Raw genomic sequence first — 23161 nt, 5'->3', positions numbered from 1 at the left:
AACCTCCATACTGTATTCCATAGTGGCTATACTAATTCCCAGTCCTAACAACAATGTAGGAGGCTTCCCCTTTCTCCACATCCTCACCAGCATTTGTTATACTCTAGTCTAAGTGGGGCGAGATGATATCTTAATGTGGTTGTGATTTGCATTTCTCTGATGGTTAGTGATGTTGAGCATTTTTTTTTTTTTAGTTATAGTTGTATTTTTTTTAACTTACAATCAAATTCTCCCAGTCCTTTGAATTGTCTCTCTTCTTATGATCTAACATATTCAAAACTCCATTTTTCTGAATGTTTTCTATACATGTGAACTGCCTATAAAATGGTAGCCTGCTGCTGTATTTCATGTCTCAATAGACATTTTGAGATTAGTAATAACATAGAAATTTTTAACTAACTGTATTACAAACTGTATTACCAACTTTATTCTCTATCAGTGACAGGTGATAGCCCAAAGACAAAATACTGAGCATGAAATGCAGCTCTCACTTGACAGCCCAGTTAACCATGTAAAATCTGTATTGTGGGGGCATCCAGATGGCATCATCTGAATCAAAGAGGTCTTGCTTTCCATTTTTAAAAAGCTTACAGGAGGAAAAGACATCAGGGTCATCACTTCGTAATACTAATGCACTGGCTAAACATCACTCTGAATTCATGACGTGGACACTAATTTCATACATTTATTGGCATTTTCCAAAATACTATTTTATTCTTTAATGGAAAAACCCTTGGTATTCAAATGAAGGAATCATATTAAAAAACCTATATATAAGAAACGGCCTCCAAAAACATTCACGCAGTTAGAGGGAGGGGAAAATATGTCAACAGCTATTTTCTTCAAAATATTATGTGACCGAGTACAATCCAATCCACTGGCTGCCACAATTCATAGAACTTTTCAATGTTTTCTTGAGACACAAAGGATCACTGTTGCAGTGTTTTCAAATAATCAATCAAGTGCTACTTCTTGGTTATAAAGGCCACTGGTAGATTCATCTGATTGTAAAGAATTCTCCTTCACTGCTGGAAAAGTCTGCTCACACCCAAGAAAAGAAAACAACTTGAAGGCTCTGCTGTGGCTCTCACAATTCATCCTCCCATAAGTCATCAAGCTGCACGTCACTGAAGTCAATGTCATCCTCCGCAGGAAGCTCCCCATCCCTGCCACTCCAGGGCTGTCCTACACTGACGGTAGGGATGAGCCTGCTCCTACAGGTGCTGCGGAACCACACTGCAAAGAGAGCCCCCTGAGAAACTCATTAATTCCTTGCTCACTGAAAGAGCCTTTCAGCAGAGCAAACTTCATCTTGCCAGCATTGACTGGAGGCCATGGTGGGGTATCCAAATCCTCTGATCCCCAACACATTCTCAAATGCATTCTGGGCTCCGGCTTCTGTCCATTGCCACCCCCATATTTTCTTTTTGTATCTGTCTGCCAACTTCGGAAAAACTTCCAAATAAGAATTTCTGCCTGCAGCTCCAGTATCAAGGATGTGGGGCAGCACGGCGACCACACAGAGCTGATGCTCCTCACACATCCTCTTAGTGATGTCCTCGATGACGATCTCAAGCAGCTCAGGAGGTGGGGCATTATCAGAAAACAAATCAAGGGCCCTGGAAACTATTTCAGATCTTGTGCACCCACCATCATAACCCACAGGGGACTCTCCCTTCTGAAACATCTCGATTGGAGGAAATCCGCTAATCCCATGTCACTGGCTGGATCACTTTTCACTTTTCCTTTTTTTGCTCTTTTACCTCTGTAGCTGCAGCAGCCCATTTTGGCTCTAAGTTTCTGCAGTGTCCACACCAAGGAGCATAAAATTTAACCATCCAAACATCTTCACTGTCAAGGACATTCATATCAAAGCTGTCATATGTCAGCTCAATCACATCCATCTTACTTGAACTATCGCTTCTGCCTCATTTTCCAGAATTATATCCCCCCTTCTTCCCTCAAGGTGATCCTTCAGGAGCTGGTGCAGAGTGCTGAGCACAATATCTACAGTGACTTCACCAGTTCTGCCACCATGATAAGCTTCTGGTCTGTTTTTGTTAGATCCAAAAAAAATTTTTTTAATGACACTAATTTTTTATCTCACTGTTCTATAGATCAGAAGTCCAGTACAGAGCTCACCTGATTAAACTCAAGGTGTCAGCAAACTGCATCCCCGAGGTGGAGGGTCTAGGGGAGAACCTTCCCTGCTTGTTTGGGTTGCTGGCAGAATTCAGTTCCTTGTGGTTGTGGTACTGAGGTCCTTGTTTTCTTGCTGTCTATAAAGTCAGAGCAGTTCCCAGCTTCTAGAAACCACCCAATCCATTGGCTCTTGGCCCCTTCCTCCATCTTCAGAGCCAGTAGTGGTCAGAGGAATCCTACTCAGTTGCATTTTCTGACTCACTCTTGGGCCTCCTCTTCCACTTTTAAAAACTGATGTAATTAGGATAGACCCACCCAGACAATCCAGGATGCTCTCTCCATCTCAAGGTCCTTAATCACATCTGCAAAGTGACTTTTGCCACGTAAAGTAAATTAATCACAGGATCAGAGGATTAAGGCATGGACATTTGGGGGGACCATTATTCTGACTACCACGCTGCCCTGTTCACTTTCAAGAGGATCAAAAACAGAGTTGACTGCCAGCCTCACCAAGGAGCTTCGTGCAGCCACACTGGGCAGGCAGAGCTCATCACAGGCTCTGTCCAACACAGACTTCATGAATACGACCCCAAAAGCACAGGCGACCAAAGGAAAAATAAACAAATGGGATTATATCAAACTAAAAATCTGCTGCACAGCAAAAGAAACAATTAACAGCGTTAAAAGACAGCCAACAGAGTGGGAGAAAATATTTGCAAAATATACATCTGACAAATGATTAATATCCAGAATATACAAGGAACTGAAACAACTTTACAACAAAAAAACAAGTAACCCAATTTAAAAATGGGCAAAAGAGCTAAATAGGCATTTCTCAAAGAAAGATATACTAATGGCCAACAGATACGTTAGATCTAAAATCTTCATGGTAGGAAATGCCTGAACACCATACTTGTCTCCTAGGAATTGATGCTTACCTGCATCTACTGTGCTGACTTTCACAACATCTTTTAAGACAGCTGCTGGTTTCCTCCATGTTGGTATTTGGCAATTGCCACACCACGGAACATAGAATTCTACAAGCCACAAACTTTCACTTTGAATAACTTCTTGGTTGAAATTTAATGGAGTTAATTTTTTTTTTTTTTACCGGTAAGGGGATCACAACCCTCCGCACGGTGTGGTCCGCATCACACCCAGCCAGTGAGCGCACCGGCCATCCCTACATAGGATCTGAACCCACGGCCTCGGCGCTACAAGCGCCACACTCTCCTGAGTGAGCCACGGGGCTGGCCCTGATGGAGTTAATTTGATTACATCATCACTAGAGGAATATAGACCATTCAGTGCTAGAAAGAAGGTACAGCTCACTAGACCAAGGCCCAGGCAAGCCATGCTGAGCTCTAGGCCAGTGTAGTCCTGGCTGCTGCCACCTCACATCTGCCGAGCACCGCGTCCCACACCCACGTCCTGCCCTCGGCTGCTCAGACAGGAGGCTGTGGTGGCTGCCTGAGATTGAGCATATTTTCACATGTCTGTTGCCCATTTGTACATCTTCCTTTGAGAAATGCCTATTCGGCTCCTTTGCCCATTTTTTAGTTGGGTTACTTGGGGTTTTTTACTGTTGTGTTGTATGAGTTCCTTGCATATCCTGGATATTAATCCCTTGTCAGACACATAGTTTGCAAATATTTTATCCCATTCTGTGGATTGTCTTTTTGCTCTGTTCATTGTTTCTTTTGCTATGCAGAAGCTTTAAAAAAAAATAGACTTATACAGATTTATTGAAAGGAAAAATCCAAGGCCTTACATTAAACAATGAAACATTCCAGTTCACAATTGATATAGTACAATATCATGTACTTTACACACACACACACACAAAATTAGTAATTACTGAGCATTTACTATGCCAGACACTCTGATAGATCCTAGAAACAACACAATTGCAGAAGCTTTTTAGTTTGATATAATCCCATTTATGTTTTCTTTTGTTGCCTGTGCTTTTGGGGTCTTATTCATAAAGTCTTTGCTCAGCCCTACTTCCTGAAGTGTTTCCCCTATGTTTTCTTTTAGGAGTTTTATAGTTTCCAGTATTATATTTAAGTCTTTAATCCATTTTGAGTTGATTTGGGTATATGGGAAGAGGTAGAGGTCTAGTTTCATTCTTCTACATATGGGTGTCCAGTTTTCCCAGCACCATTTATTGAAGAGGCTATATTTTCCCCAATGTATGTTCTTCTTGTTGTTGTCAAAGATCAGTTGGCTGTAAGTATGTGGGCTGGTTTCTGGGTTCTCTATCCTATTCCATTGATCTGAGTGTCTGTTTTTATGCCAGTACCATACTGTTTTGGTTACCATAACTTTGTAGTATAATTTCAAGTCAAATAGTATAATGCGTCTGGCTTCATTTATTTGATTCAGGATTGCTTTGGCCATTAAGGGTTTTTGTTGTTCCATATGAATGTTAGGACTGTTTTTTCTACTTCTGTGAAGAATGTCACTGGTATTTTGATGGTGATTGTGTTGAATCTGTAGATCACTTTGGGTAGTATAACATTTTCACAGTATTAAATCTTCCAATCCATGAAAATGGAATGTCTTTGCGTATTTTTGTGTCCTCTTTAATTTCTTCATCAGTATACTTCTCATTGTAGAAATCTTTCACATCCTTGGTTAAATTTATTCCTGGGGTTTTGTTTTTGTTTTTGTTTTTTGTTTTTGTAAATGATCTTGCTTTCTTGATTTCTTTTCCTGCTAGTACATTGTCAGTGTATAAAAGCACTACTGATTTTTGTACACTGATTTTGTATCCTGAAACTTTACTGAATTTGTTTATCAGCTCTAGGAATTTTTTAGTGGGGTCTTTAGGTCTTTCTGTATATAGGATCATGTCACCCACAAACAGGGACAGTCTGACTTCTTTTCCAGTCTAGATGCCCTTTATTTCTTTCTCTTGTCTGATTGCTCTGGCTAGTACTTCCAATACTATGTTAATAGGAGTGCTGAGAGTGGGCATCTTGTCTTGTTCCTGTTCCTAAGGGAAAAGCTGAAAGTTTTCATCATTCAGGATGATATTGGAAGTGAGTTTGTTGTATATGACTTTTATTGTGTTGACATACTTTCCTTCTATAACTAATTTGCTGAGAGTCTTCTTCCTGAAGGGATGTCAAATTTGGTAAAACATTTTTTCTGCATATATTGAGATAATCATATGTTTTTGTCCTTGATTTTGTTGACGTAGTGTGTCACATTTAGTGACTTGTGTATGTTGAACCATCCCTGCATCCCTGGCATGAATTCCACTTGATCATGGTGTATAATTTTTTTGGTGTGTTGCTGTATTCTGTTAGCTAGTATTTTATTGAGGATTTGGGGGTCTATGTTCATCAAAGATATAGGCCTGTAGTTTTCTTTTCGTTGTTGTATCTTTAGTTTTGGTATCAGGATGAAGCTGGTCTTGTAGAATGAGTTTGGGAGAATGGCCTCTGTTTCAATTTCTTGGAATGCTTTGAACAGAATTGTTATTAATTCCTCTTCAAAAGTTTAATATAATTCAGCAGTAAAGCCATCCAGTCCTGGGTCTTTGTTGGAAGACTGCTGATTACTGCTTCAATCTCATTGCTTGTTTTTAGTCTTTTCAGGTTTTCTCCTTCTTCTGTGTTCAGTCTTGGCAGTTTGTATGTGTCCAGAAATTTATCCACTTCCTCCAGGTTTTCAAATTTGTTGTCATATAGTTGTTTATAATAGTCTCTAATGATTCTTTCTGTGTCTCCCTTTTCAGTTGTAATATCTCCTTTTTCATTTCTGATTTTTGTTATTTGGGTCTTCTCTTTTCTTTTTTTAGTTAGCCTACCTAATGGCTTGTCTATTTTGTTTATATTCTCAAAAAAATGACTTTTTGCTTCATTGATCTTTTGTGTCATTTTTTAGGTTTCTTTTTCATTTATTTCTGCTCTGATCTTAATTATTTCTTTCTGTCTACTAATTTGGTGCTTGGATTTTTCTTGTTTTTCTACTTCTTTGAGGTGTAGCATTAGGTTGTTTATTGAAATCTTTCTATTCTTTTGATGTATTTATTGCAATAAACTTCCCTCTTAGTACTGCTTTTGTAATATCCCACAGGTTTTGGTATGACATGTCTTTATTTTCATTAACTTCAAGAAATATTGGATTTCTTTTTTCAATTTCTTCTTGGACCCATAGGTCATTCAAGAGCATGGTGTTTAATTTCCATGTATTTGTATAATTTTCAGAGTTTTGCTTGTTATTAATTTCTAGTTTAATCCACTGTGGACTGAAAAGATACTTGAAATGATTTCAATTTTTAAAAATTTCTTAAGACTTGATTTGTGACCTAACAGGTGGTCTGTCCTGGAGAATGTTCCATGTACTGATGAGAAGAATGTATATTCTGTAGTTGTTGGATGAAATGTTCTGTAGATATCTGCCAAGTCTAATTGGTCTAATGAGTACTTTAAAGCCTGTATTTCTCTGTTGATTTGTTTCCTAAATGATCTGTCCAATGCTGAGAGAGAGGTGTATGGTCCCCAACTATTATCATATTGGAGGGTCTATCTCTTTCTATAGGCCTAATAGTATTTGCTTTATGCTGTGGATTTATTGAATTGTGTCCCCCAAAGTTCCAGGTATTGGAAACTTGGTCCCCACTGTGACAGTGTTGAGAGATGGGACATCCTATTATGGTAATTGAAAGGTGGGGCCTTAAAGAGGTGATTAGATTGTAGGACCGTGCTGTAGTGAATGGATTAATAATGGTGGTCAGAGGCGTGGTTCTGGGGGCTTTAAAAGGAGAGTGCATGAGGAACTATCTCCCTCTCTGCTCCACCATTTTGCAATGTGATACCCTGCCATCACTGAAGTTACCACTAAAGAAAGCCTTCACCAGAGTGTCCCCTGGAATTTGGACTTCCAGCCTCCAAAACTGTAAACAATAAATTCCATATTCTCTATAAATTACCCAGCTCCAGGTATTTTCTTAAAAGCAACAGAAATGAACTAATGGTTTTGGGTGCATATATATTTATGACTGTTATGTATTCTTGCTGGATAGATCCCATTATCATCTTATTATGGCCTTCTTTGTCTCTTTTTATGGTTTTTGGTTTAAAGTCTACTTTATCTGCTATAAGAAAAGACAAAAAGATATATAAGCTATATCTACTTTATCTGGTCATTTTTAGTTTCCATTTGTGTGGTGTATCTGTTTCCATTCCTTCACTATCAGTCTGTGTTTGTCTTTACAGGTAAGGTGAGTCTCTTGTAGGCAGCATATAGTTGGATCTAGGTTTTTTTTTTTTTTTTGACCAGCAAAATCAGATTTATTAACTTGGTGCAGGGAGGGACGATACCACAGAGGAATGGTGGAATGCCACTCTGCAAGAAGGAGGAGGCAAATGTCTCTCCTAAGGTTAACATCTCACCGAAGCCTTCTGGGGAGGAGTCAAGGGAGGTAGGGATCAACTCCCATTTGGTGGTTCTTTCCAAGGTAGGGTTAGGAGAAGTGGGGATTAATGAGGGATCAGGTGCTGCTATGAGGCAAGGGTGGCTGAGCAATTGGGTAGCTCCAGTAATAAATGAAAATAGCAATAGCTCTGGGGGCCTCATTGGTAAGAAAGCAATAGCTGCTCTAAGAGAGGGTGATTATTGCATTTTATAACTGCTGCATGACCTTGGGAAAAGCAACATTCCCAGTTAACTTTGCAACTGGCTTTGTCTGTGCCTGTCCCCCAGCCTGATGAGTGGCAGGGTTGCTTTTGTTTTTCTCAGTCCGAGTTGATTTTTATGCTTTCAATCCTGCTCAGAGTTTTCCTCCTTCACAACCAAGTCAGCAAAAATGAAAATATAACTACTATTTGCTGTGGTTTGAACATGTCCCCCAAAAGTTCATGTATTAGAATCTTGAACCCCACTGTAACAGTGTTAAGAGGGTGCAAAATCTGATTATGGTATTTGGAAGGTGTGGCCTTTGAGAAGTGATTGGATTGTTAGGACTGTGCCTTTGTGAATGGATTAATCCATTCACGAAGTAATGAATTATCATGGGCATGGTTCTGATGGCTTTAAAAGGAGAGCAAGTAGGGCCAGACCGTGGCTCACTAGGGAGAGCGTGGTGCTCATAACGCCAAGGCCATGGGTTTGGATCCCTATATAGGGATGGCTGGTTAGCTCACTTGGGAGAGCGTGGCGCTGACAACACCAAGTCAAGGGTGAGATCCCCTTACCAGTCATCTTTTAAAAATAAATAAAATAAATAAAAGGAGAGTGAGAAGGTTGGCTCTTTTGCTCAGGTTGTTCTCTACAGAGACCCTATAGAGAGAGCGTGGTGCTGACAACACCAAGTCAAGGGTGAGATCCCCTTACCAGTCATCTTTTAAAAATAAATAAAATAAATAAAAGGAGAGTGAGAAGGTTGGCTCTTTTGCTCAGGTTGTTCTCTACAGAGACCCTATAGAGAGTTGCCACCAAGAAGAAAGTCCCCACCAGACGTGCCCCGCCCCCAAACCGTGGACTTCTGAGCCTCCAAAACTGCAGGAAACAAATTCCATTCTCTTTACAAGTCACCCAGTTTCAGGTACTCTGCTACAAGCAACAGAAAAAGGAACCAATACACTCTTACAGCATCTTTGTTGCTATTTTTATTTCCTTTTGCATATTGAAATGCCCTAAAGAAAATAAAAATAGCAAGCAATGGGTCAATTCTGTGGAAAATTGGAAAGGATCTCAACCAAAACCACATTCTTCACAAGGCATCACTGTTCCTGTGCCTCCCATGGATTTGTCACCCCTTTTCCCCTGGGTGATGGAACCACCAAAGATTACTCAAAACTCATCTCTTCTGTGCAGTGAGAAGCCCCCAAAAGGGGCTAATCTCCCAGAACCCTCAAGATAGAGGCATTCCTTCCATTTGGGAAGTTAACCACAAATTGGGGTTCTCTTTCCACATTTATTCTCCAGACCAGGAAGTTTCAGGAAAAGAACATAGGTGGGGTTTTTGCTAAGTATAGGTTAACAAGTTTAACAATAGAACCTGGTAACATTCAGTAAGACAGGCAAGGTGACCTTCCATAATGCAATTTGTAACAAAAGCTTGATTTTAGCAAACATTCTCTTCTTAAAGCAATTTCCCAGTATCTTTACATATCAATCAGTAACCTGTCTGTCTTTGAGCCAGCAACCTTGCTGTGTTACAATTCTTTATCTTACAACAGAGACTATAGCCTAGGGGTAATTTCCTGTCCTTTGCAAGGTCAATATTTGAAACTGCAAGTCTTTGGAAAACCAGGCCCTGTGAAGTACATTTGCTTTATGCATACTCCACACACCACCTAGAGATGGAATAATTTAGGCCAAATTTAATGAAGCCTCTAGGAATGGACCTGTGCCTTGTTCCCTAAAAGTGGTACAATAATCCCAGTTAGGTAAAGAGAAGGCTAAAAACTGCCTGGGTTCCCCCAGTTTTGGTGGGAAAGGGACTGCAGGTTTGGGGGGCCCAGGGAAGAGGTGGCGCTATTCGTATAAAACTTGTACTTGTCTCCCATCAGGGGTAGAGAGCTTCTCAGATGGAGATGGAAGAACTGCTAATCTACACTACTTTTTTCTCCCAGCTGGCAGGAAGAAAGTATGTAATCAATAATTACCCAGTGTTAATCATCTCTGATGGCAAACAAAACCTCAACTGAATGAAATTGATGAACTGTTGGGCTACACCAAAAACAAATAAAAACATGAGACCCACAGACCAAAATGGCTAATGGGCTTTTCTTGTAGGGCATTCTCTGTAGAACTAGAAATGTTCCAGACAGGATGGAGTATCCTCATATATAAAACAGGAGTTTTGTTTCTAAAAACAAAATTACATCTGAATAGACACTTCTCCAAAGTAGATACACAAATGAGCAATGAACACATGAAAAGATGCTCAATATCATTAGCCATTAGGGGAATGCAAATCAAAACTACAATGATATACCACTTCATACCCACTGGGATGACTATAATTTTAAAAGACAGATAATAATAAATGATGCCAGGTCGTAGAAAAATCCAAATCCTCATGTACTACTGGAAGAGATATAAAATGATGCAGTCACTTTGGAAAACTGTTGGGCAGTTCCTCAAAAAGTTAAACACAGAGTTATCATATGACCCAGCAATTTCATTCTTAGGTAGATACCCAATAGAATTGAAAACACATGTCCACACATACCAAGAATGACTATGTTTTGTAACGATGAATATGCTAATTATCCTGATTTAATCATCACGTATTGTACACAAATATTGATAGTCAACTCTGTACCCCATAAATATGTATAATCTATCATGTTTCAAAACAAAAAAAGAAAGAAAATGTATGTCCATACAGAAAACTTGTACACAAATGTTCATAGCAGCACTATTCACAATGCCAAAAGGTAGAAACAATGCAAATGTCCATCAGCTGATAAGCAGGTAAGCAAGATGTGGCATATCCATACAATGGAATATTATTCACCCACACAAAAGAATGAAGTACTGATGCTACAGTACGGATGAATCTTGAAAACATTATACTAAGTGAAAGAAGCTAGTCATGAAATATGACTGCTATGGATAGAATGCCCCCCAGAACTCACTGAAGTTTGATCTCTATATTAGTCCATTTCTTCTGCCTATAACAGAATACCCAAAACTGGGCAATGCACAAGAAAATAAAATTTATACCCTACCATTCAGAGGCTGCAGAATCCACAGTCCAGGGGGCACACCCAGTGAGGGCCCCCACCTTGGTGGCAACTCTCCACAGCAATGCAGGGTGTTGCATGGTGAGAATGGGCTGAGGAAGAGCTGGATCTGTTTTTTTTTTTTTTTTCTTTCCCTTTTTGTCTTTTTTACTGACCGGTAATGGGATCGCAACCCTCAGTGTCGCGCCCGTACCGGGGACCGGCAACGGGATCGCAACCCTCGGTGCTGCACCCGCACCGTGCTCAGCCAGTGAGCGGGAACCGGTCTCCACATGGGATCCGAACCCTCAGCGGGAGCGCCGCCGCACTCCCAAGCGGCGCACTCTCCAGTGCGCCACTGGGCCGGCCCTGGATCTAGTTTTTTAATCCAATCAGTTGTCTTTGTTTTTTGAGTGGGGAATTTAATACATTTACATTTAGGGTTGTTACTGAAAGATATTGTCTTATTCCAGGCATTTTATCAATTTTTGTTTGGTTGTTTTAAGTATCTTTTGTTCCTTGCTTTCCCTTTATTGTTTGTCTTCAGTGTTTGTTGGTTTTTTGTGGTGGTAAGATATAGTTTCTTTCTTATCTGCATTTTTGTTCTACCAGTGGGCTTATTTCTTTCTTTTGTATTCATGGTAGTTTTTATCATTTTTTGGATTCCAGATGCTGGACTCCCTTGAAGACTTCTTCTAGGGCTGTTCGTTTGGTGGTGAGCTCCCACAGCTTTTGTCTTGGGAATACACTATTTCTCCTTCATATATAGCCTTGCTGAGTGTAGTATTCTTGGCTTGCAGTTTTTTTCTTTTAGTACTTTGAATATATCATCCCATTCTCTTCTGGCCTACAGAGTTTCCGTTGAGAAGTCTGCTGTTAGTCTGATAGAGACTCCCTTATAGGTGACTTCATGCTTTTATCTTGCTGTTTTTAGGATTCTCTCCTTGTCTTTGAGTTTTGCCAGATTGACTATAATGTGTCTTGGAGAGGATCTTTTTGAATTGAATCTGTTGGGGGATCTTTGAGCCTCCTGGATTTGGAGGTTCATGTCTCTCCCTATACCTGAGAAGTTTTCCAGTATTATTTCATGGAATATGTTTTCAAAGCCTTTTCCTTTCTCCTCCCTTCTGGAACTCCATGATTCAGATGTTCGTATGCTTAAGGTTGTCTGCTAGCTCTCTTAGATTTTCTTTTTTAAAAAGTTCTTTTTCCTTTTTCAAAATTTTTGTACACCTGGGTTATTTTGAAAAGATTATCTTCAAGATCAGAAATTCCTTCTGCTTGCTCTAAACTTCTGCTTAAGCTCTCAGCTGTGTTTTTTTATTTCATTGAATGGATCCTTTAATTTCAGAAGTTCTGTTACATTATTTTTCAAGGTATTGATCTCTTTGTAACTCCTCCTTATCCTGGATAGTTTTTTTCACTTCATTATGTCATCTGAGTCTGCTTGTATCTCATTGAGTTGCCTTAAGATTGTTCAAAATTCCTTTTCAGTTGTTTCAAGGATTTCTTGCTCTATGGGGTCTGGTACTTGAGAATTATTGTATTCCTTTGGTGGTGTCATATTTTCTTGTTTTTTCATATTTCTAGTATCTCTATGTTGATGTTTGGTCATCTGGTAGAGCAGTTGCTGCTTCTGTTACTCTGGATTGGGTTCTGAGGGAAGACACTTCTCCCCATAGATATGTTTTATATTCACCATTGAGAAGGGTGTATTAATATTGGTTCTGGGTAGACACAGTAGTGTATTCTCCATGTGGGTACTTTAGCCATGTTCAGTGTTGAAGTTGCATGTGAGTGCCTACATGGCCTAGGCAGTGGGGCACTTAATGATTCCTTGCTGAGGTTAGTGATACTTTGCTAGGTCATCGAGGATGTGGGTGAACTCTTGAGCTCTTGGAAGAGCACCTGAGTGACCTGTTGCTCTTTGTCTGGGGTGGGTGACCCTAGGTGGGCTTGTTGGCACCCCAGCTAGTATCCCATGACCCTGATGAGTGCACTGGGGTATACTGGAGCTCCTCAGTATGAATGGGTGATCCTGGGCTGGGTTTCTCTTTCCTCTTTCCTACAGGCAGAGGCTTCTCCTGGATCCTTGCTTCCCCTGGTTAGGGGATGGGTTGTTGGTGATTGGGAATTTTCTTACTTACTGTATTTGGCTATCTGGGGTTTCTACACTCTCTGGGGATTCCATGTGTGTGTCTCCCCAGATCAAGGCAGTCACATGGACTGCACACATAACCTCCCACCCCCTGGTATGCTACTGCAGGGGGCAGCATAATTCCCTGCTGTGGGTTGGGCCACTGGTTCATAGGTCTGAGCTTGCTCACCTGTTCCCCCCTACACACACTCTCTACTGGTGACCCTTCTTGTTTCATTGCAGTCAAGTGGTTGGTGGGCTGCCTACACAGTGGCAGTGGCCACTGCAGTTGTGGTGGCAGAGTTGGCAGAGATGGCAGTCTGCTCTTGCAGTATTGGTGGCTATGGCAGTGGCTGTAGTGGGCCACCCATGTGGCAGCACCTGTGCTCTTTTTGTTTCCTAAACTTAACAAATATATAAAGGGCACCCATTTTTCTTCAGTTAATAATGTAAAAAAAGACTGTATTGACATGATTAAATTCCCAGGACCCTCAGTTCTTTAGGGATGGACAAAATGGCTGGTATCGTTGCCTACAAAAGTGTCTTTAACTTGATGGAGCTTATGTTGAGAAATAAAGTTTACATTCTTTATTTTTATCATTTAATTCCTTTTTTCCATGAACTTTTTGAAGTCCTATATTGGTGGATGACATGATCTTATATCTATAAAACCCTAAAGAATAAACACACGTATACACACACAAAAAAACAGGTCTAATAAATGAACTCAGCAATGTTAAGGGATACAAAATCATCACACACAAAAATCAGTGGTGTTTTCATACATTAGCAATGAACAACCCAAAAAGGAAATTAAGAAAACAATTCCATTTCCAATAGCATCAACAAGAATAAAATACTTGGGAATAAATTTAGCAAAGGAGAGACAAGACTTGCACTCCGAAAATTACAAAATATTGCTGAAAGACATTAAAGAAGACCTAACTAAATGACAAAACATCTTGCATTCCTAGATTGGAAGACTTAATATTGTAAAGATGAAAATACTACCCAAAGTGATATACACATTCAATTCAATCCCTTTTTTTTTTCAGAAATAGAAAAATCAATACTAAAATTCATATGGAATTTCCAGGGATTCACTATAAGCAATACAATCTTAAAAATAAAAACAAAGTTGTTGAAGGACTCACACTAACCAATTTCAAAACTTCTTACAAAACTACAATAATCTACAGTGTGCTACTGACATAAGAACAGACATACAGACAAATGAATAGAATTGGGAGTTCAGAAATAACCCTTACATATATGGTCAATTGATTTTCGGCAAGGGTACCAAGATCATCTAATGGGAAAAAAACACTCTCCTCAAAAAAATGGTGCTGGGTAATTGGATATCCACAGAAAATATGTGTGGGCAAGAATATGGAGAAATGTGAACTCTTATGAATTGCAGGAATATAAAATGGTGGGAATGTAGAATGGTGCAGCCATTGTGGAGAACATTGGTGAATCTTTAGAAGGCTAAACACAGAATTACTATATGCTGAGATATGATTGAATTATGTCCCCCAAATTTCATATATTAGAAGCTTAATTCCCACTGTTACTGTTGAGAATGGGAAATCCTACTTTGGTAATTAAAAGGTGGTCCTTGAAGAGGTAATTAGATTGTAGGACCATGCCATAGTGAATGGATTAATAATGGTGGTCAGGGGTGTGATTCTGAGGGCTTTAAAAGAAGAGTGCATGAGAGGTTAGCCTCTCTCTGCTCCACCATTTTCTGCCATGTGAGACCCCAGGTTGCCACCAGCAAGGGCTTCTCCAAATGTGTTCGCTGGACTTTGGACTTCCCAGCCTCCAAAACTAAGCAGTAACTTTCATTTTCTTATAAATCACCCAGTTCAGGAAGGAGTGAGGGGGATTGAGAGGTGATAGGTTGGGCAAAGGACATAAAGAAATATCCCTATTTGTAAAAAATAATATGCTAATAATAAATAAAAATTTTAAATAAAAGAAATAAAAATAAAAACATTACATTGGACCCAGACATACAGATAAGCATACACATACAAATTATAAGTAAAGTATTTTATGAAACAAAATACCTATTTTTCCTACATGCAAGATGCTGTATTTTGTACTTACTAGATTTCATTTTTGAAAATAAAAAAATCACCCAGTTCAAGTATTTTGTTATAAGCAACACCAATGGACTAACACAGAAAAATCAGAGAAGTAGGATGTTGCTTATAAAAGATACTTGAAAATGTGGAAGTGGCTTTGGAACTGGGTAATGGGCAAAGGCAGGAAGAATCTGAAGGAACAGGCTAGAAAAAGCCTAGCTGCTTTTGGGAGTTTAGAAGACAAGAAAACCAGGGAAAGTTTGGAACTTCTTAAACTCTGGTTAAATGGTAGTGAGTAGAATGCTGATAGACATATGGACAGTAAAGGCCATTCGGAGAAGATCTCAGATGCAAATGAGAAGTGACTTATTGGAAACTGGGGCAAAAATCACCCTTGCTGTGAACTGGCAAGGAACTTGGCTGCAATTTGTTCATGCCCCAAAATTTTATGGAATGTGAAACTTAAAGGTGCTGATCCACAGTATATGACAGAAGAAATTTCTAAGCAGCAAAGCATTCAGGAAGCTACATGGCTACTTGCAACAGCCTACACCAAGTTATGGTGGCAAAGGCTGACATAAAGCCAGAATTTAAAGGGGAAGCTGAGTGTAAAGATTTAGAAAATGTGTAGCCTGGCCATGTAGTAGAGAAGCAGAGAGCATGCAATGGTGCAGCCCAGAGACCATTTGCCAAAGAAATTAGTACAAAAGAAAGAGATTATGAAGAAAAGGGGAAAAAGACATTGGAAGCATTTCAGAGGTCTTGGAGGCTGTGTCTTCCATTACAGGCCCAGAAGCTTAAGGAGACAGAATAGTTTTGGGGAAGAGGACTGAGGCATCCTCCACAGGCTCACTGCTCAGGACCACCTCAGGAAGTTGTTTCCAGCACCAGTACCCCAGCTGCTTTTACTGCTCCAGCCATGGCTAAATTGGTCCCAGGTGTGGCTGGACCCACAGCTCTGGAAAATACAAGCCAGAAGTCTTGGCAGCATCTACATGGTGTTAAGTCTGCAGGCTTGCAGAATGCCAGAGCTTTGAAGGCTTAGGAGCCTCCACCCTGATTTCAGAGAATGTATGGAAAAGCCTGAGGGCCCAGGAAGAGATCTATTGCAGGGGAGGAGTCACTGCATAGAGGCTTCATTAAAGCAATGCTGAGCAGAAATGGGGGCGGAGTTGCAGCAGAAAAACCCCAACAGCACCACATCTAGTGGAGCCATGAGAGCTGGACCGCCATGGAGACCCCAGACCTGTGGAGCTAACAGAGTGGAACACCAGCCTGGGAGAGCCGAAGTGTGGCCTGAGACCAGGAAAACCATAGGAGCAGAGTTGCCCAAGGTCTTGGGGACCCAACCCCCACACCAGCATGCAGAGGACATTGACCATGGAGTCAAGGTACATGATTTGTCAGCTTTGAGATTTAATGCCTACCTTGCTGGGTTTCAGACTTGTTTAGAACCTGTCCCTTTGTTTTGGCCTATTTCTCCCTTTTTGCATGGGAATATGTACCCTATGTTTGTCCCACCATTGTATCTTAGAAGTAAATAACTTGTTTTGATTTCGCAGATGAGACTTTGAACCTTTTGAGTTGAAATAAGCTAAAACTTTGGGGATGGAATGAATGTGTTTACCTGTGAGAAGGCCATGAACTTTGGGTGATAGGGGTAGAATGCTGTGAATTGATTGAATTGTGTCCCCCGAATTTCATATATTAAAAGCTTAATTCCCACTGTAACTGTTGAAGGTGGGAAATCCTACTATGGTAATTGAAAGGTTTGAAGAGGTGATTAGATTGTAGGACCATGCCATAGTGAATGGACTACTAATGGTGTTCAGGGGCATGGTTCTGAGGGCTTTAGAAGAGGACATGAGAGGTCAGTCTCTCTTTGTTCCACCATTTTCTGCCATGTGAGACCCCTGGGTCACTGTTGCTACCAAAGCCTTCACCAAATGTGTTGCCTGAACTTTGGACTTCCCAGTCTCTGAAACTGTAAGCAATAAACAACTGGCTCTTTGAAAATGGCAATAAAAATTGGTAAATATCTTCCTACACTGACAAAGAAAAGAAAGAAGACTGAAATTAACATTAACAGGAATGAAAGAGGGGATTTTACTCAGACCTAACTGACATTAACAGGATTCTAAGGAGAGCTGGCTGGTTAGTTCAGCTGGTTAGAGCACAGCCTCGTAACACCAAAGTCAAGGGTTCAGTTCCCCATTCCTCATACTGGCCAGCAGCCAAAAGAAAGGATAATAACAAATAACACTATGCATGTAGATTTGAAAACTTAGATGAAATGAACTGATTTCTTAAAAAACACAAACAACCAAACTCACCGAAGAAGAAATATAAAAAGTAAGGGGAAAAAAGCAACAACAACAACAAAAGTAGAAAATGTGACTAATTGAATTACTAAATGAATTAAATTTATAATCAAAAATCCTCAGAAAAAGAAAACTTCAGGCCCAGATGGTACCACTGGAATTTTAAAAAGAAAAAAACACCAATTCTACACAGTCTCTTTCAGAAAACAAAAGATTGGTTAGAGAGTGGTGCTGGAAATACCAAGGTCAAGAGTTTGGCTCCTCTTACCAGTCAGCTGCCAGACAAAGAAAACAGAAGGGAACACTTCTGGGTTTTGTTGGTTTTTGTCTTTTTGGCAGCAGGGCAGTAGGGGTATCCAAACCCTTGACCTTGGTGTTATCAGCATTGGGTTCTACTGAGTGAGTTAACCAGCCAGTCCTAGAAGGGAACACTTCTGAACTTATTTTATGAGGTCAGAGTTACTCAACTACTAAAATCAGATAAAGACAGTAAAAGAAAGAAAAATCACACACCAATATCCTTCCAAAACATAAATGCAAAAACTTCAGCAAATGGAATCAACTAGATTAACTAAATATCTAAAAAAAAGTATTATACCATGGCCAAGTAGGCTTTATGCCAGGAATTCAATAGTGGTTCAATATTTTAAAATTCAGTGAATGCAAAATCTCAATGAGACATCACTTCATACCCATAAGGGTGACTACAAGTTAAAAAAAAAAAAAAGAAAGAAAGAAAGAAAACAACAAGTGTTGGTGAAGATGTAGAGAAATTGGAAAACTCATCCTCTGTTGGCAAAATCTCAATGAGACATCACTTCATACCCATAAGGGTGACTACAAGTTAAAAAAAAAAAGAAAGAAAGAAAGAAAGAAAACAACAAGTGTTGGTGAAGATGTAGAGAAATTGGAAAACTCATCCTCTGTTGGTGGATTATAAAATGGTACAGCTGCTGTGAAAAGCAGCTTGGCAGTTTCTCAAAATGTTACACATAGAGTTACCATGTGATCCAACAATTCCACTCTCAGGTATATAGCCAGGAGAAATGAAAATATACATCCACACAGAAATTTGTACATGAATGTTAATAGCAGCATTATTCATAATAGTCAAAAAAGGAAACAATTCAAATACCCAACAACTGATGAATGGATAAACAAAATCTGGTATATATATATACACAATAGAATATTATTCAGCCATAAAAAGGAATAAAGTATTGATACATTCTACACCATGGATGAACCTTGAAAACATTTTACTAAGAGAAAGAAGACAGACATCAAAGGTCACACGTTGATGATTCTATGTAAAGGAAAGGTCCAGACATGGCAAATCCACAGAGACAGAAAGTAGATGAGTGGTTTTTAGAGGCTGGGGGGAAAGGAAGATGGGGAGTTACTGCTAATGGGCATGGAGTTTCTTTTTGGGGATGATGAAAATGTTCTGAAATTAGATAATAGTGATGATTGTACAGCTCTGCAAATATACTTTAAACCACTAAATTGTACACTTTAAAATGGTGAATTTCAAGGTATGTAAATTGTATCTCAGTTATAAAGATCAACCACTGTAATCCATCATATTACCAGATCATAGCAAAAGAATGCTGAAAGTATTTGATGAAAATTTAACATCCATTCCCAGTTTAAAAAAGGAAAGAAAGAAAAGAAAGCAAACAAACCAAACTCAGCAAACTAGAAATAGAAGGTAACTTCCTTAACCAGATGAAGGACAGCTACAAACACCCCACAGCTAACATTATAGTTAATGGTGAAAGAATGCATGTTTCCCCTAAGGTCAGGAAAAAGGCAAGGAGGTCCAGCCTCACCACTCTTATTCATCGTTGTACTAGAGATCCTGGCCATTGCAGGAAGACAAGAAAACAGACAAGAAGAAAATGTGTTCAGATTGGAAAGGAGGAAATAAAACTGTTCCTATTTCAGAGACATGACTATCTATGTAGACCATCCTAATGAATCTACACACACACACACACACACACACACACACACACACACACCCCTCCTAGTCTTAATAAGTAAGTTTAGCAATTTCAGAATATATAAGGTCAGTGTGCAAAAATTAATTGCATTTTTACATACTACCAATGAACAATTGGAAACCAGGATATTTCTTAAATACCATTTACAATAGTTCCAAAAAAGGAAATAAACCTAACAAAATCTAATCTAAAAGTTATAAATCTGGGCCAAGGCTCGTACTGGCCAGCTGCTAAAAAAAAAACAAACTAACAAACAAATCTTTGTGAAAACATATGTTTTCATTTCTACTGAATAAATAACCCAGGAATGGAATCACTGGGACATATGATAAGTGCATGTTTAACTCAATAAGAAACTGCTGAAGTGCTGTACCGTTATTTGTTTTCACTAGCAATGTCTGACAAGTCTAGTTGCTCTGCATCCTCGACAGCACTACATATTATCAATCTTTTTCATTTTAGTCACTGGCATCTCATTTTGGATTTAATCTGCATTTTCTTGCAACTAATTATGTTAAGCATTTTCTTATTTGCTTATTTACCATCCACGTGTTTTCTTTTGGTGGGGGGAGGAGGCAGCTGGCAAGTTTGGGGATCTGGGGCCGGCCTGGTGGCGCACTGCGCTAGTGAGCCGCTTTGGAAGTGCGGCGGCACTCCCGCCAAAGGTTCGGATCCCACATACAGACCGGTTCCCGCTCACTGGCTGAGTGAGGCGCGGGGGCGGCACCGAGGGTTGCGATCCCCTTGCCGGTCCCAGTCCGGTGCGGGCGCGACACTGAGGGTTGCGATCCATTGCCGGACACGAAAAAAGACAAAAAAAAAAAAAAGTTTGGGGATCTGAAACCTTGACCTTGGTGTTGCCATCCATATATTTTCTTCGGAGAAGTGTTGTTCAAAACTTTTGCCACTTCTTACTGTTTTGTTCTTCACATTATTGAGTTGTAAGATTTCTTCATATATTCTGGATTCAAGTCCTTTATCAGATGTGTTTTACAAATATTTTTTCCTGGTTTGTGACTTGTTTTTCAGTTTCTGAGCTGTGTCTTTTGAAGACCAGAAGCTCTTGATTTTGATGAGGTCCAATGTATGTGCTTTTTTTCTTTCACATTCCATGCTTTTTGTGTCTAAAGACATATTTGCCTATTCCAAGATCAAAGTTTTTTTTTCTGTTTTCTTCTAGATCTTTTATAGTTTTAGCTCGTACATATAAGCTTATGATCCATTTGGCAATTTTTTTATTATGGTTCAAGTTTAGTAACAAGGTTCATTTTTGTGTATGTCTAGCTAATTGTTCCAGCACTATTTGATGTGCTGCTGTGCTCCCAGTGCCGCACTCTCCCGAGTGCGCCATGGGCTCGGCCTGTATTTCTCATAAATTTTTATTTGTGCTGGACATTCTGTATAAATGAAAAGTAGAAGTTAATGTATTATAGTTTTGTTTTGCTCACTTTTTCTCAGAGGAGGCAATCTCTTTCCTCTGCTAGTAAGATACGGTAGGAGGCTGATCATTCTAATGCTTCTGGAACATAGTTAATCTGGCCTGCAGCCTAATTGGATTGAGTTCACCTCTGGTTTCAAATGGGACTAAAGAGACAAAGAGAGGGAGAGGGAGAGGGAGAGGGAGAGGGAGAGAGAAAGAAAGAAAAGAAAGAGAGAGAGAGAAAGAAAGAAAATAATACAAATATTTCCATGAACTTTCTGAAGTACTCTCATATTTAACTCTAGTATTTTCCTGAAATCTAATCAGAATGAGACTGTGCCAATTCTCTCTGCTTTGTAGCTTCAACTCCGTTGATACATAATGAGCAAAATTTCCAGAAGTGGGGAATGTAAGGTTGTCAGGCTACCCAGCCTATTTATTTATTTTTAAGAAATATATAATCATTAGAATATAACATTTTGGGGGGCCGGCCCGTGGCTCACTTGGGAGAGTGCGGTGCTGATAACACCAAGGCCACAGGTTCGGATCCCTATATAGGGATGGCCGGTTCGCTCACTGGCTGAGCGTGGTGCTGACAACACCAAGTCAAGGGTTAAGATCCCCTTACCGGTCATCTTTTAAAAAAAAGAAAAGAATATAAAACTTTTTTAAGAACACATTTACCTTACACCTGCTGGACAAATCAACTTTTTTCAAATGTGTGTATCTGTCTGTATTTTACTTAGTTGAAATATCATTTTGGTTGTAAAAATAATAACCTATTACAAAAAAAATCAAACAATGTATTTGAGCTGCTTTTACAAATGGACTAATAACTTCTAAACTAAACAACATTTTTATATATGTATTTTTATTGGGATATAATTCACATACCATAAAATTCATCCTTTTACATACATTTCAGTGGTTTTTAACGTGTTTACAAGGTTATGCAACAATCACCACTATAATTTCAGAGCACTTTCATCACCCCAAAAAGAAATCCCAAATGCATTAGCAATCACTCTTTATTTGCCCCCTCTCCAAAGCCTCTGAAAATCATTAATCTGTTTTCTGTCTCTATGCATTTGCCTATTCTGGACATTCCATATAAATGGAACCATATAATACGTGACTTTTTGTGTTTGCATAATTGTTAGCATAATGTTTTCAAGTTTCATCATGTATGTAGCATGTGCTAGTACTTCGTTCTTTTTATGGCTGGATAATATTTCATTGTATGCATGTACCACATTTTGTTTATTCACTCATGAAATGATGGACATTTGGATTGTTTCATCTTTTGGCTATTACAAATAATGCTACTATGAACATTTGTTATCAGTTTTTTTTGTGTAAATGTATGTTTTAAATTCTCTTGGATATATACCTAGAGTGGAATTGTTGGGTCACGTGGTAACTTCATGTTTAACTTTTTGAAGAACTACCGAACTGTTTTCCAAAGAAGCTGAGAGAGCTGGCCAGTTAGCTCAGTTGGTTAAAGCACAGCCTTATAACACCAAGGTCATGGGGAACCCCTTATTGGCCACCCACCAAAAAAAAAGTATAAAATAAACAAATAAAGTGGCTGAGACGTTTTACATTCCCACCAGCAATGTCTGAGGGTTTTAATTTCTGCATATTCTTACAAACACTTATTACTGTCCATCTTTTTTTTCCCCTACTATGTATGAAGTAGTATCTCACTGTGCTTTTGATTTGCCTTTTCCTAATGACTGATGATATTGAGCACTTTTTCACATGCTTATTAGCCATTCGTATATCTTCCCTGAAGAAATGTGTATCCAGATCCTTTGCCCATTTTAAATTGAGCTATCTGTCTTTTTATTGTTGAGTTGTAAAAGTCCCTTATATATTCTGAATATTAAATCCTTGTCAGGCAAATAACTTGCAAATATTTTCTTCCAGTCTGTGGGATGTCTTTTCACTTTCTTGATGGTGTCCGTTGAGGCAAAAAGTTTTTAATTTTACAAGGTCCAATTTATCTATTTTTTTCTTTGTAGCTCGTGCTTCAAGTGTCATATCTAAGAAACCATTGCTTCATCCAAGGTCGTAATAATTTACACCTATGTCTTCTCCCAAGAGTTTTACAGTCTCAGCTCTTAAATTTAGATCTATGATCCACTTTCAGTAATTTTTTATATGGTGTGAGGTAGGGGTCTAATTTCATTCTTTTGCATGTGGCTACTCAGTTGTCCTAGCAGCACTTGTAAAGACTGTTTTTTCCCATCAAATGGTGTTGGCATCCTTGTCAAAAATTAATTGTATGCCAGTACCAACAGTCTTTTTTTTTTTTTTTTTTTTTTTTTGTCTTTTTCCGTGTCCGGCAACAGATCG

General features: G+C 39.2%; 1 pseudogene; it reads right to left on the bottom strand.

The window, feature by feature from the left end:
- Positions 1 to 1087: 1087 nt before the first annotated feature.
- On the bottom strand, positions 1088 to 3498 carry LOC103597745 (annotated as a pseudogene).
- Positions 3499 to 23161: the final 19663 nt, after the last annotated feature.

This window comes from Galeopterus variegatus, unplaced genomic scaffold, assembly GCF_000696425.1.
Source record: "Galeopterus variegatus unplaced genomic scaffold, G_variegatus-3.0.2 Scaffold2405, whole genome shotgun sequence".
Classification (NCBI taxonomy): domain Eukaryota; kingdom Metazoa; phylum Chordata; class Mammalia; order Dermoptera; family Cynocephalidae; genus Galeopterus; species Galeopterus variegatus.
Note: the sequence above shows the minus strand (reverse complement) of the source record. Positions and strands in the feature narration are given on the sequence as shown.